We start from the raw sequence: 10145 nt of genomic DNA, 5'->3' as shown, positions 1-10145 counted from the left end.
TGTTGAAACGGTGAATAACATAAAAAAGAAGAAAGTATTAGGTAATTTTTCTTGAGTTTATCAATAAAGAAGAAGGTCAAAGGGGTATTCTATCAATTTAAAATTTTTAGAGCATATCTCAATATATCAACATGTGGAGGTGGTATGAAGAAATTAAGTACAATAACTTAATTCGTTTGGTTCGGTAGGTTTCACATAGCCAGAGCGAATTGTACAAAGAATTGATTTAGGTAGGATGGAATTCACAGTTCGGTACCACTTTAACCAATTGGATAACCCTGGTGCATACCATGGTATAGGCACATGTTTATAAGAGTAATGCTGGAGTAACTTCCTACGACATTGCGTTCGACACGGAGCTAATGTGGAGGTGTACACTCCACCATAGATGTTTTCACTCGTAACTCAAAGAAAGAATCTATGGTTCTATTCATACCTTCATGAAGCTAATTATGATGCATACATCATTCAAAATGACAAGATTCCACCAATTCACAATGAATCTTGGGATCAAAGGAATCTTATCAATTATACTTTTATGAATTATATAATTAGCTTCTCAGAGGTATATTATGCTAAGAATGGATAATTGCTTACTAAGTTATGCCTATTAAAAGCTAGGTGCACAAATACTGTTAGTTTCTTTTTCGACCTAATTTTATCTGATTAAGTCTCAAGAATTTCAAATTGATCAACTTTGGGACAGCTTGTATTTGAAAGGGAGGATGCATGATCCTCATTTTCAGTTCTCCTTTTATTCAAGTAAGTTGTTAATTTTTGTGAGAGAGAAAAGTCAATCAGCGATTTCACATATTTCTGGATAACCAATTTCAAGTTTCATTATCATCATGTACACATTCACCCGATGTTTATGTTTGATAGACCTCTATTTTAGGTCTTTAGTCGTTATCAAAGCGATATGTAAGAATTAATTAAGATGGCTATCTTCACAATTGATCACCACCTCACATTTTATCAAATATATATTTTTAGGGAAATGTTCAGCACCAAACATTTTGGCAAAATATGGGTTAGAAGTTTTGGAATGGGCTGATTTTTGGTGAGGATGATCTCTACGGTGAAGACATCATCATCACCAAAAATCAGCCCATTCCAAAACCTCTAACCCCATCAAAAATGGTTTACAAAAAATAGAAGGTCCACAATTTTTCAACTTGTAAACATGGGGCTAGAAGTTTTGGAATGGGCTGATTTTTGGTGAGGATGATCTCTACGGTGAGGAGATCATCATCACCAAAAATCAGCCCATTCCAAAACTTCTAACCCATGTAGGACAAAAATGATTGGCTAAAATGTTAGCCAAAATGTTTGGTGCTGAACGGGACCCATATTTTTAATATCTAACAATTTAAATATCAATGTTAAATATAGAAGTTGTTCACTACTATCGTTAGATTTGCTTGATTTACAGTTGATGCATGTGACCATGAAAACATCCATGGTCAAAAAAAAAAAAAAAAATGTGACAAATATGCTTGAATAGAGGCATGGTATTATTAATTATAGGGAGTGGTGCCCAAATGAATGCCATGAATCATCTTATCCACTTTGAGCCATCATATCAACTTTGGTTAAGGTTCTCCATCAACATTAACATTAGGATTTGTGAATAAAGGCAGATTTTACTAGTGATCTGTACCTACCGACTTCATCACATTAACACACTTTGTTCTTCCTAAGAATACCTTTTTCTTTGGAATCCTAACATCCCACCGGTATTCTTAAATGGCCGACTACAAATAAACAATGAATTGAACTACTCCAAAGCTGAAAAGAGAGAAAAATAGTAATAAAGTAAGAGTCATGACAATCTGACTTACCCATGCGGCATATTGAATCAACACCCCTGACATGATAAGCTCAAAAACCGTAGATCTACTCCCCTCAAGATATAAAATTGCATCTTTTTATGGGAAACTATAGATTTATATTTCGAGGAGAGCATATCTACGATTCTTGAGCTTGTCACGTTAGGGGTGTCAATTGACTATACCACGTGGGTAAGTCAAATTATCACGGTTCATAAAGTAAATGCGAGAGCTATTAGGTTGGCTCCACTATTTCTAATTGTACTATTCTTATTTTCAGGGATTTTTCCTTGATCAAGGTCTTGTGATTCATGGTATCATCCATCCAATCTCGGAGCATAGTACCTGCCAAAGAAGTTTTCACAAGTCAAATTTAATATAATGATGAGTCGTGTTGGAGTGATATTAGGCTTGTTCCTCACTCAGATCACACTTTCCTGATGTGTAAGCACGTAGGACTGATAGATGTTTTGCACTCGTATCTCAATAAAAGCATTTAATGTTTCCATGCTTATCTACGTCAGGAAAGTGAGGTCAATTCAGCTTTGTTCTATGATAATATATAGACTAAAGATAATTAATTGGACATTCTTTAAGAATGTGTAAAATCACAATAATTTGGAGTACTTTAGATCTCGTCCATAGTTGAAAAGTTTCTCTAGTTCGAAATTTAAATGTGATTTCCAATATAGGTGACTAGTCCAAATTTGCTCTTAACAAAATATTGTGATGAGTTGATGGATGAATGGCATGATGTTAGCTGTACAAAGAAAAGAGTAAAATCCAAATACTCGGCCGTTTAATTCATGATCACCCAATTTTCTCCCCAACACTTGTTTAAAATGTGAGCACCCAAATTTTCTTTCTAGATTCTTGTCTACGTGTATAGTTATAGTCATTTTAACATAGACAATTTTTTTAAAAAAAGAGGCAAATCATCTTTTCTATTGATGATCGATATTTGACCCTGCAGTTTTTCAGATCTTTTTGAGGGCAAAATCCAAGTCATCTTAAAAGGTCCAACCGGGAGATTTAAAACCATGGTGGAAACTGAACTATCCCGTCCACAATAGAACATCATGATGATGGGATCTCTGTATGCGCACAATCTTTATTCATATATATACATCTATCTCGGAGGTCCTAAAAAGACCCAAACCCATTTTTCAAATAGGGGTTTGAAGTTTCAGAATGAGTTGATTTTTTGCGAGGATGATCTCTATGGAAAAGAGATTTTTCTCACCAAAATTCAGCTCATTCCGAAACTTCTAACCCTAGTTTACAAGTTGAAGAATCGTTGATCGTCCGATTTTTATAAATTACTTTTGATGGGGTTAGAAATTTTGGAATGGGCAGATTTTTGGTGAGGATAATCTCCTCATCATAGAAATCATCTTCACAAAATATTAGCTCATTCTTGAAACTTCTAACCCATACATTAAAAAAATGTTTGGCACAATATATATATGTTAGAATTTTTATAGTAATAATTAATTATTGATGTTAAGTGAACCATTATTGTAGGAGTACGAAATTTCTATTAAGAAATTTGTGTGCTAAGCTGATGAACCAATAAAATGCCGCTACTTGTACTGAAAAAAAAAAAAAATTTACTTCAAATGGAACTCTTGTCATTTCAAAAAATCTCTCTCCACCAACTAGTCACATTTACTGTTTTTTTTTACTACTGGTCATGGCATTGGTTTGTCAGCGTGGCATAGAAATTTCTTAACAAGTAGGCACTATAAATGTACAAATAATGATACGCCCCCATCATGGAGCCATAGTTCACTTTCCTTTGGATACATGGAATCATAAATCTTTTTCTTATGTATTTTGAGGCAAATGATCTACGTTTTGTGATGGGGGCGTATGTTAGAGGGGGCGTCGAATTATCATGACTCTAAACGTAGTATGTACCATCCATTTCATCTCATTCTCGAAAAGAAGCATGACCATTGTTGAGTCTCACGTTGGGTGTCAATGGGTAGGTTTTGGTCCAATTCCTAAGGTAATCAGAACCGTAACCATTATTTTATTTTATTTTTTATTCTGGTTTAAAATAATTGGGACTAGATTCGGAACCACCAATACACAAGGGTATCATTAGTTCCGATTCTCAAAAATCAAACCGAAAAAATAATTCATGAGATTCTCTTGGAATATATGCAAATGGATATACTTAGGCTTAGAAAGTATGCAAATGGTTAAACAATTCTAATTGGTGGTTTAAATTGACAAAACTCCCATCGTCATATACAAATATAACAAGAACAAGAACCAAAATCGGAAATCCCTTTCAGGACCTAAAAATGTCTTCTTAATTCAATGGCTCCTTGAAGTAGTTCAACTATATATTCAGCCAACCAATATTGATGTTACAAGTCGATCTATTAGATATTCTCTGCTTCTACACCCTTATTTTACACCTAATCCTCTACCGTCCACCAACATTGATGGTACCTCATCATGCTAATCATAGTGAAAAAGTTCGGATTTGGTCATTATTAGGTGAGAATTCAATTCGGCTCATTTGGTAAAAGTTTCATAGAAAAATGTAAATGGTATTTTTTTGTGTTTCTTAAGCCTATTTTGTTCTTGACTTTTGAAATAAAATTTGGAGGGTTAATGTCCCACCGAGGAAATCACTCACCTATGCCAAATCCCCTATCTAAACATTTTTTTTGGAAGATCTGTCCTTATTGAATCTTTTAAGTAATAGGTTTTTCATTTTAAGTCCATTATTTTCCTCCGTCGTCGAGGGAGATTGAAATTGTTGATTGCTCAGTATTGTCTGAGGAGGAGCATGCATAATTTTTTTGTTTATTCTTCGAGGTTGAATTTTTTTAGGGGAAAGGGGAGCGAATGGTTGCATGGTTTCTCATCATTTGATTCTTGGATGTATAGATCATCTTTCTTTTGTTCTTCTTGAAGTTTTTGGCACACCAATGAATTATCATTTTAACATTATTCAATTCTTATTTTCGTAAGGGTAGGAGAAATTCCTTCTCAACAATTATTTTTTAATAAACATTACTTACCATCAGAAGGAAAAAAAAAAAAACAAAAAACCTTTATTTAGGTATATATTAGGAAATTTTAGACTTTTTTGACTTCCTAAAGATACAATCTTGCACAATAATAAATGAATTTTACTTTGAAGTGCTTACTTAGTTAAGTGGTAACATGTGTGGAATGTTGTTCCCATATCCTAGATTCAAACCTCCTTATACCCAACTTCATTTGCTAACAACTAACCATATACCTATATATATAAATATGGGTCCCGTTCGGCACCCAACCATTTACCCAACAATTTGCCCAACATGTTTTGTCCTACTTGGGTTAGAAATTTTGGAATAGGTTGATTTTTGATGAAGATGATCTCTATGGTGAGGAGATCATCCTCGCTAAAAATCAGCCTATTTCAAAACTTCTAACCCCATCACAAAAGGTTTACAAAAAATGGACAGTCCACGATTTTTCAACTTGTAAACATGGGGTTAGAAGTTTTGGAATGGGCTGATTTTTGGTGAGGATGATTTTCTAACCGTAAAGATCATCCTCACAAAAAATCAGCCCATTTCAAAACTTCTAACCCATATAGGACAAAACATGTTGGGCAAATTGTTAGGTAAATGGTTGGGTGATGAACATTTCCCTATATATATATATATATATATATATAAAAGTCCCGTTCAGCAACAAACATTTTGGCAAAACATTTTTCAAAACATGGGTTAGAGGTTTTGGAATGGTCAGATTTTTTGTGAGGATGATCTCTACAGTGAGGAGATCATCCTCACCAAAAATCAGCCCATTCCAAAATTTCTAGCCCCATTTACAAGTTGAAAAATCGTGGACCGTCCATTTTTTGTAAATCATTTTTGATGGGGTTAGAAGTTTTGGAATGGGCTGATTTTTGGTGATGATGATCTCCTCACCGTAGAGATCATCCTCACCAAATATCAGCCCATTCCAAAACCTCTAACTCATGTTTTGAAAAATGTTTTGCCAAAATGTTTGTTGTTGAACATTTCCCTATATATATATATATGGGAAATGTTCAACACTCTACACTTTACCCTACGCTTTACCAAACGTGTTTTGTATTACATGGGATGGAAGTTTTGGAATGTGCTGATTTTTGGTGAGGATGATCTCTACGATTAGAAGATCCTCCTCACCAAAAATCAGCCCATTCCGAAATTTCTAACCCCATGTTTACAAGTTGAAAAATCGTGGACCGTTCATTTTTTGTAAATCATTTTTTATGGGGTTAGAAGTTTTGGAATGGACTGATTTTTGGTGAGTATGATCTCAGTATGTAGCTGCATTGTCTTGGTACTTCATTTTCTGCAAAACAAGGTTTTCAAAATAAAACACTATTATTTAACTTAGGTCTTCTCTCAGAGCCATAATGAGAAATGGCATAATTGTCCTTTTCTTAAATGTCTAACAAAAAACCCTTGAATTGGCTCATCAAAACCGGTCATTTTCCAGCTCTTCAACCTTTCCGGTCAACTATCCCCCACCCCGCCAAACAAATCCTGGCTCCACCAATCTATATTGCCATTTTGATTCCAGCATATGATAAACATTCCATACATACCCATGTTGTGCCTTTACTATTTCAAATAAGTCTGATCGATTGTAGTATAAGAATAATGTTGAGTGACTTCTTATGATATTGCGTTCAACATTGAACTGACATGGAGGTGTGCACTCTAGTACCATAGATGCTTTTCATTCATATCTCAAGAAAACACATCTATTGTTCTATGCACATTTTTGAGTGGCTTATTATGATGCGTTCAACATTCCAATTGATCAATATTCCAATGCTTTTGGGTGCCAAAGGAATTTTGTCAATCGGAATGTTGTATGCATGTAATTAGCTTCCCGAAGGTATATTATGGTAACAATCATGATAATTACTTACAAAGTTTCGCACATTGAAAGTTAGGTGCACAGATACTATTATTTGCTTTTTTGACTTAATTTTATCTGATCAAGTCTAAAAGAATTTCATAGTGATCAACTTTGGGTCCGCTTGCATTTGAATGAAAGGATAGTAGTTAATTTCAGTGAGATTTTTTTGCTCATAGAAAAGTTAATATGGGATTTCACATAATTCCAGATAGCCAATTTCATGTTTCATTGTCATCATAAGCACTTTCACCAGAGGTTAAGTTTCGGTCTATAGTCGTTATCAATGCCATGTAAAATTTAAGATGTCTATCTTCACAATTGACCACCTACCATTTTATAACCACATTCTTATCTATTTTTAATAGAGAGCTAGCTTCTCTTGCCACACCAACTTCTTTTGTTAATGCCACACCAAAATGTGTGCTAATTCTTTGGTGGTTTACATCTGAATTGGGGTAGTATTAGTAAAAGTTTGTGTGGCAATAGAATCACTCTTTTAATATCTAATGTTTTAAATATAAAAGTCGGTCATTGCTATCATTATATCAGTCGGTCATTGCTATCATGGCGTTATTAATTATAGGGAGTGGACCCCAAATGAATGCAATGAACCATCATATCTATCGCCGGAGTTAGTAAAGAGCTGGTGGGGGTAATTGCCCTCCACACCCACACCCACACCCACACCCAAAACTTTAAGACACCCCTATATTTTCAATTAATTACATGTCCCATGTGTCTCCACTCCCTCCCCTCATTGCCTTTTAACTGCGCCTTCTCACATGCTACTTGGAAGTGACCTAAATATCATTTTATTCAACTTTTAATCAAAACCCTCTCAATAAACCATTTATCTTCAAGTTCTTCAACTATACAACTAACCATAGCTTGAATAGAGGCATGCCACTGATCATATCTACTTTGATTAAGTATCTCCATCAACATAACCATTGGTATTTGTGGATAAAGGCAGATCTTCAGTACAGATTTCCAAGTACAAATAAACATGGTCCCCCAGTTGGAGAGATGATAAAGTTGTCAACCAGCCAACGAATTGCGCTACTTCAAAGCTGAAAAGAGAGAAAAATAGTTATAAAGTAAATGTGAGAGTTATTTGGCTGAGATTCATGGTATCATCAAATCAGAAGAAGTTTCGACAAGTCAAATTAAATATATAGAGTCGTGCTGGCCTGACCTTAATATTGGACCACATATCCCACATCTTGACTTGAAAGTGGAAAAAAACCATAGATGCTTTTTCCCTTGTATCATGAGGAAATTTATGGTTCTCATACACTTTCAGGTCAGGATGCACAATGTGAAGTCCAGTCTTGAGGTCACTTCAGTATTATTCAATATAATAATATAAGTCGCACATGCTGCAGTGACTTCAAGATTGGACCTCATGTTCATCGTAACGCGAAAATGTGTAGGAATCAGGGGTGGACTCAGCTTTTTTTTATTCAGTGGGGGCTAAGTGCTAACAATTAATGATTGACCGATAATCTTTGTTTCATTCTATACCAAAGCTGGGTTATCATTGCAAATGATGATTTTCATTTTCGAACAAAAATTTTAAGATGTTCAGACACCAACATGACCATAATTTGATTAATTTGTCTAAACAAAGACCTCTTTTATAAACACCAAACAAATAGTAAGAGCTCAAAATAATCCTTTTTGATGGTTAAAATGTATTAGATTCAATGATTTTATCGATAATTTGAAAATCTACGACAAATTTTTAGAATTTTTAGTTGAGTCCACCGATTTTAATATTTTTTCCTATAAATTAAAAAAGAGTTAAAATGTATGAGATTCAATGATTTTTTCAATAATTTGAATATCCATGACAAATTTTTAGAATTTTTAGCTTAGTCCACCAATTTTAATATTTTTTTCCTATAAAATAAAAAAGATTTTGTGATTGAGCATCTAGTAATCCACTTATAACATGATTTTAAAAATCTCAAATTTTGTCTCGTCTCATCCTCCATTGATACTGAGTTGACTCGTCGATCTATTTTAAATTATAAAAATCATTTAACTCAATTTATAATTATTTTTAACTTATATCATATTCAAATTATTATAGCTTTTTTAAAATAAAGTGGATTAGAAAATGTTTAGTCGCTAGATTATATTTTGTTAAGAGAAATTTTTTTTATTAAATCAACATTTAGTTTTAAACAAAATTTGAGTTTCTTCCATTGATGTGAATACTAACATGTTACAGTTAAGAATGTTGGTTACATATGAAGAGATATTTTATTAGAGAAATGTTTTTGGCACCCAACTTTTATGTAGAATAAGTAAAAATCAGGATGTCAATAGAAACTCTCATTTTTATTTATTTATTTATTTATTTATTTTTTGCTACATTTCTAATTTTTTGGATTTAGGATTTTATATGAACCTAATCATAATTGTAAACAACTACTGAAAATGTTAGAATGGGTGTTATATCATTTTATAATGTTGACATTATAATTAAAGCCAAAACTTTGTAATCTTTGAAGAGTGTATTTTAATATTTAACTGGGGTATGAAACAATTTAAGAAATTGGGGTGTAATAAGAAAAAATTGGTGTGCTAATAGAAGCACTCTTTTAATAATTAAGTCTTGAGCGAAAGGAATTCAAGTTAACATCATACACAAGGTTATTTTGGTAACTTCCAATAACATGTTCATGTTAATTGCATATACAAGGTCATTTTAGTAACTTGAGAGACAACGAAGGTTTCTTTCTTGAGAGATTTACATGGGAGACCTACCTGCTCCATTTTTATTACAAAACTCCCTTCAAATTTTGACTCCAAGGGAACTTTTTTTTTATATTTTTTATTTTTTATTTATGATGTTTGTTACCCACCAAACCTTACTTTATCAAGTTTGTTATCATCCAAATCTTATAGGTGGGATCCACGTCGTAAAATTCAAATTGATGGGATTAATTTTTTACTTAACATACTTTGAAGTAGATCATAACCACATCAATTTGTGGCATCCAAAAATATGATCTAATGCCATACAGTTATAAAAGGACAAATTCTAAGGACTTTGATAGAAAATTGAAAAAAAATAATTTACCATTGAATTTCAATTTCAAATAGGGAGTTCGGTAGCCATCCATTTTCAACAACTTTTATCAAACTAAAAGATACATTTTTTTTTTTTTTGAATTTTTTTTATTTTGAATGAGTTTTTCCATAAAATGTAGAAGGTTGTAGGTTTGAATTGATAATTTGACAATCCATGTGGACTCAACGACGCTTATAAAGATATGAAATTTATCTAAGTTAGTCATGTTAGCTTTATTCATAAAGTAAGGTTTGTTCACGTAACAAACTTGATAAAGTAGGAAAAATTGTTTGCTCATATAA

General features: G+C 33.1%; 1 long non-coding RNA gene across 1 annotated transcript; it reads left to right on the top strand.

Moving 5' to 3' along the window:
• The first annotated feature begins 1587 nt into the window (after nt 1-1587).
• On the top strand, nt 1588-2341 carry LOC147410215 (uncharacterized). Its single transcript, XR_015177373.1, has 2 exons — nt 1588-2021; nt 2110-2341. It is a non-coding gene; the product is annotated as an uncharacterized LOC147410215 (long non-coding RNA).
• The last annotated feature ends 7804 nt before the right edge of the window (nt 2342-10145 follow it).

Source organism: Akebia trifoliata, chromosome 1 (assembly GCF_017979445.1).
Source record: "Akebia trifoliata isolate Shusen 1 chromosome 1, ASM1797944v1, whole genome shotgun sequence".
Taxonomy (NCBI): domain Eukaryota; kingdom Viridiplantae; phylum Streptophyta; class Magnoliopsida; order Ranunculales; family Lardizabalaceae; genus Akebia; species Akebia trifoliata.
The sequence above is the reverse complement of the archived record's forward strand: the minus strand, read 5'-3'. Positions and strand labels throughout refer to the sequence as shown.